Source organism: Chenopodium album, chromosome 5 (assembly GCF_948465745.1).
Source record: "Chenopodium album chromosome 5, dcCheAlbu1.1, whole genome shotgun sequence".
NCBI classification, from domain to species: domain Eukaryota; kingdom Viridiplantae; phylum Streptophyta; class Magnoliopsida; order Caryophyllales; family Amaranthaceae; genus Chenopodium; species Chenopodium album.
In genome coordinates this window covers 66976722-66982741 of record NC_137838.1, presented here as the reverse complement: position 1 = coordinate 66982741, position 6020 = coordinate 66976722, and the positions used below count along the sequence as shown (strand labels likewise).

Sequence of the window (6020 nt, the reverse complement as noted above, 5' to 3'; positions counted from 1 at the left end):
CATGGAGCCAACTTTGGAGTTTTTGGCTACTCTTGAGCTTGTGCCCGTGGAAGGGCAATTCCGGGTGTGATTTAAAATCTTCAACGAATTCTTCGACCACTCCTTGGAAGAATTCAACGCGGCTTTGGATTTTGATCCACATGGTGATATCTTGGATCTTGAGCCGTACATCATTCCGGAGTATGATCAAAACTCTTGGTGGGATGATATCTCGGGGGTTAGTGAGTTCATCACAAGTGCCGCCAAGATTTCCATTGTGTACCAACCTTGTCTTCGGGTGGTAAACCGACTTTTGGGCTATGTTGTGTTCCCCAAGCAAGAGTTGGGGAAAATGAGCAAGTTAGAGCTCAAGATCTTGTGGTTGGCCACCCGTCCCGAGTATCGTGGCCGTTTAAACTTGGGGTATGTGTTTGCACAATATTGCATTGCTTTGAGGGGCCGGAGCGCCGGTGAGATACCGTGTGGGGGTATTACTAGGCTCTTGACTCACCTTCACCTTGATCATTACTTGCCTTATTGCAAGGAAATTGGAGATGGCACTACTATTTTTCTTGATTTGAAACAATTGGGGCAAGTGCAATTCATCTCCAAGCATTATGAAGATGGGAAGTATGAATGGTTGAGGGATAATGAGCATTGGTGCTTTTTGCCTAACCCCGGGTTGACCTCTTTGCACCGGATCAACGCCGAGAACGTGTGGCACGTTCCCAAGATCTTGAGCTCTAACTTGCTCATCTTCCCCAACTCTTTCTTGGGGAACACAACATAGCCCAAAAGTCGGTTTACCACCCGAAGACAAGGTTGGTACACAATGGAAATCTTGGCGGCACTTGTGATGAACTCACTAACCCCCGAGATATCATCCCACCAAGAGTTTTGATCATACTCCGGAATGATTTACGGCTCAAGATCCAAGATATCACCGTGTGGATCAAAATCCAAAGCCGCGTTGAATTCTTCCAAGGAGTGGTCAAAGAATTCGTTGAAGATTTGAAATCGCACTCGGAATTGCCCCTCCACGGGCACAAGCTCAAGAGTAGCCAAAAACTCCAAAGTTGGCTCCATGTAGGTGCGGTAAGAATCAGCAATGAAGGTACCCAATCTCAAGTTTAAGAGCAACTCCCTAACATCCTCATCTATCCCCAAACTAGTCACGTCGCGATGGAGATAGTGGCGGGTGGGTTTGAGGGTTCCCTCATCTTTGAGCTTTTGGTAGCGGGATTTTTGCTCAGGGTCAAGGTTTTTGCGTTTTGGTAGTGGTGTTGGAGGTCGTTTTTGTGGAGATGATGTGCTAGGTCTAGGTTCATCAATGGAGACATTGGTTTTTCTCTTTTTGGTAAACTTTTTGATAAGGCTAGACATTTTTGTGGTTAGTTTGGTTCACCAAAATCAATCAACTCAAAATCAATCACCAAGACTCCAAGAATCACCAATTCAAGAACCAACACTTCCACCAATATACAAGCTCAATCCAATCAACCAAAATCACCAAACAACCAAGAAAATCCTTCACCAACAATCCAATACACAAACTATCAATCCAATACCAATATGAGCACCTTACTACCAATTTTACCAAATTTCAACTTCAACAAATTCCAACCAAAAATGATCACAAATGCTACAAAATCAACAAACAAGACAATGTTATGCAAAATCAATCAACAAACATCAAAAAATTTCATCCAAAATCAATATCAATCATCAAAATCCATAAAAACCATACTACCACTATTCATGCTCATACAAAAATCCTAAACATGCATATATATGATATAATTAAGCAAATTGAAGTTATAGAAGATGATTATACCATATATGAAGCAAATTTGAACAAGTTTGAGCCACCAATTTCGATCATACACAAAAGCCCCAAATTATACACAACTATGGAGGAGAGAGATTAGGTGTTTATTTTGGTGAATTTGTGTGATTTTTGATGAGTAGAATGGGAATGGAGTAGATTTTAATGAATTTGGAGTGAAATTTGCAAAGAATTGATGAAGATTTGATGGAGAATGGAGGTGTAGAGGTGCGCACAAATGAGGGTTTGATGGTGATGAGAGTCGTGAGGAAAGAGAGTGGAAATGAGGAAGTGAAGGGAAAAGAAAAGAAGAAGAAGAAATAAGGGGGAGCCGTGCTTGGTGCGCCCGCACACACCTGATGTGCGCCCGCACCAGGCTGGTGTGCGCCCGCACCAGCCATGCACCCGTATTCTTCTCTTTTTTTTTCTTTCATTGATGCTCGATGGGTTCTTGGGTGCGTACATGAATCATGATGGTGATAAACACCAACATAGGCAGTAGCAAAATACATTTTTTAGTGAGCTCAAAGCTTTAAGATTCATGAACCCACCACAAGCTAGAACTCACTAAGCATCAACTTCCTTCAACTTTTAAAGCATGAACTTCCTAACTTACCTCACTAAAATTCTTACTTCTTTACCTCAAATTTCGATTAGAATCGAACATGATCATGACAAATACCACAAAACACCTTCCATTCAACATGCTTTCTTGGAGAAATCCAATCCCGAAAAGTTCATCCTACAAATTCAAACAAGTAGAAAAGTGAAAGAAAAGAAAAGGAAATAAAAGAAGGAAAAACAAGAAAAATTCAAAAATCAAAAGGAAAGGTTAGAAACTCCGGGTTGCCTCCCGGGAAGCGCTTGCTTAAGGTCCTAAGCTCGACCCTTCCACCAAATCATGGAGGGTCAAAGAACACCACCTTTTTCAAGGTAGTAGATAGAGCAAAATCTTCTTTATTTTTTAGCAACCTTCCTTCGTTGCTTGATGAAACTTCCATGAATCACTTCTCAAAACCACATTTTTCTTTTCTCAACTTTTTCCTTTTTCTAACCTTCTTGGAATCATGAAGCTCACCTAAATTGAGTCTTTTGAAAACCGAATAAGGCATGATACTCACACTAGCTCCGAAGTCACAAAGACCATTCTCAAACATCAACTTCTTGATTTTGCAAGGGATAGAAAAATTCCCCGGATCCTCCAACTTTTCCGGTAGATTCCCATGGATAAGAGCACTAAAACATTTCCCTCCTTCCACCGAATTGACCTCATTACAATCCCCCTTCCCTTCTATAATTTCCTTAAGAAACTTGGAATATCTAGGTATTTGGGGAATAAATTCGGTAAAAGGGATGGAAACATGAACTTCTTTAAGCATTTCAAGGAAATTCCCAAATTGTTCATCCATCTTATGCCTCTAGAACTTTTGAGGATAGGGTAGATCGGGAAATCTTACCTCCTCACACGTCTTCTCATCAACCTTCTTTTTCTTTTGCTCCTCCTCACAATAGAAATCCTTGGACACAACCCTCTCATCTTCCTCCATCAAAACACTCCTCTCCTCATCTTCCTCTATGGAACTAGAAACTCCCTCACTAAGGACTCTCCCACACCTAGTGATTACGGAATACACGGGTTTCTTCGGTTCCACCCCTTGAGAAGGCAAAGAGGAAGGACTAGCATAATCCTTAAGAGTGATTGCAAGTTGGGTTATTTGTGTCTCAAGCATCTTATTATGAGTCATTATCTCATTAAACTTCTTCTCACTAACCTCCATATAGGTGTTAATGATCTTAGTTTGATTATCAATCAATTCTTCCAAATTTGTCTTAAAAGATGATGGTTGGGAATAAGAATTTTAACCATTGGATTGGGACTTTGGAGCAAAACCGGTAAGGGGTCCCCTTTGATTGTTGTTTTGAAAATTTCCCCTATTTTGGTTGTTGTTCCAACTCCCTCTACCTTGACTATTGCCACCATTATGGTAATGGTTACCAAAACCTTGAGATTGGCCTCGATTACCATACCCATGGCTTGAGTTTTGATTATTATAACCTTGGTGGTTATAGTTACCTCGGAAACCTTGTTTTCCTTGGTTCCTATATCCTCCATTATTATAATTATCGAAACCACCTCCTTGAGGGTGAGAATTCCTATTACCAAAGTTCTTAGGTCCTTCAAACCTTTGACCACCATTAGCATTAGACACAAAGTTCACATGTTCACATTCATTATTTTCAACATCATCACATCCATCAACAAAAGCTTGTGAACACATGGAAGAATCATGATCATAAGAACCACATAAATCACAAAACACACAACCACTTGGCATGTTATTAGAAGTAGAAGGAGAAGAGTTAGAGATTGTACCTCTCCCTTTGGTTTGGGAGGGAAGACTCAAAGAATTCGCGGACACACTCTCAAGCTTCACTTTGATTGATGTCATCTCTTTCCCTAGATTTGAAATTTGGGATGACAAGTTGTTGATTGCATTGAGGTGATCCACCGAATAGACCGTTGAGCCACTCTTGCTAGTAGACTCTCTCTCTCTCTCCTTCTTGCCAATCTCTATAGTATCTCACAACATCCTTAATTATGTCTACCACTTCTTCCTCCGTCCTATTCATTATAGGACCACCGGCTCCTCCATCTAGGCATGACGTGCCTTGAGCACTCAAGGCTCCATAGAAAATTTGGATCACTTGATAAGTAGGAATCCCATGATGTGGACATTCTCTTTGGTACTCCTTGAACCTCTCCCATGCCTCATAGAGATTCTCATTAGGCCTTTGCTTGAATCCTTGGATTAATGCCCTAGCCTCCGCCGTCTTCTTTTGTAGGTAAAAGCGAGACAAGAAAGCTCTAGTAACATCATCCCATGTTCTAAGCGAATTAGGCTTAACCTCTTTATCCAACCACTCTAATGCACGACCAATGAGAGAAAAGGGAAACAACTTTAGCTGAATGAACTCTTGTGAAATGTCGTTCATCTTGATGGTATTGCAATACTTCTCAAATTCCTTTAGGTTATTCAACAGACTCTCACTCTTGGCTCCACTAAATTGCCTCCTTTCTATCAAAGTAATCATGGCCGGTCTTATCTCGAAATCATTCGTCGGTGTTGTAGGCGGAGCAATCCCACTCTCAAACCTATAAGCACCGGGAATACCTAACTCCTTCAAGGCTACCCTTGGATTCTCTTCCATTCCTCCTTCTTGCATCTCTTCTTCAAACTCCTCTTCACTTGAAGAACTATATTGCAAAGATCGATTTGCTATTCTTCTCCTTGAGAGTGTTCTCTCGATTTCCGGATCAAAAGGCACAAAAGATCGATCACGAGCGCTATGCATGGAAAATCTCAAAAGAAATTGTTAGAAACACGGCTACTGGTGTAGCCTAAAAGAAAGAAATAAAATCTTTTTGTGGTTTTTCAATAAAATGGAATAGACTCAACAACAATACACTATCAAGACACCATTCCCCGGCAACGGCTCCATTTTGATCGATGGTGAAATGGTAGGTCGTTGGACTACCCTCCCCAACCGGTCAAACAAAATTTATACACTCAACTAACCCCTATACAAGTATAGTAGCAAGTCAAGGGTCGAACCCAAAGGAATAGTGATTGAATGTCTATTGTCTTGCACTAAGCTATTCCGGAATCGAAAGTGGGGTTGTATGCTAAAACTAGAGCTAATGACAACAGATAAACTTGTAGAAAATCAAAGATGATAAACACTAGGGCTAGGATCCACATGCATTCATAATGAAGATGTCTAATTGGGAGGTCAAATAGGCTAAGTCAATCAATGTGAGAGAAAATCAATCATGAAACCAAAAGAGCATATCAAGCTATTCTCCTAGAGGTCTAACTAGCGTCAACTACGATAAACTCTAGCTAGGAAACATCACAAGACACCTCAATCGTGTAAATGCAAGCCACAAATCAATGGTCCGTATCAATGTGAACTTACAATGCAATCTAGTGCAACAATCAAAGTTGGCCAATCTTCAATTAATCACACACATGCACATGATTCATCAACCAAGTTTAATCACATCATAAACTCCATCAATTATCCCCAATTAACACTAATCCATTACTCATACATGCTTCACAATTACCCTAGCAAGTAAACTACTCACTAATCATGGTAATTAAGATCAAAACACAACTAATCAACAATTTCATCATGATCATATTAAGAAATC

General features: G+C 40.4%; 1 non-coding gene across 1 annotated transcript; it reads left to right on the top strand.

The window, feature by feature from the left end:
• The first annotated feature begins 4523 nt into the window (after nucleotides 1-4523).
• On the top strand, nucleotides 4524-4629 carry LOC145633342 (small nucleolar RNA R71). The gene has a single exon (XR_014112673.1). It is a non-coding gene; the product is annotated as a small nucleolar RNA R71 (small nucleolar RNA).
• The last annotated feature ends 1391 nt before the right edge of the window (nucleotides 4630-6020 follow it).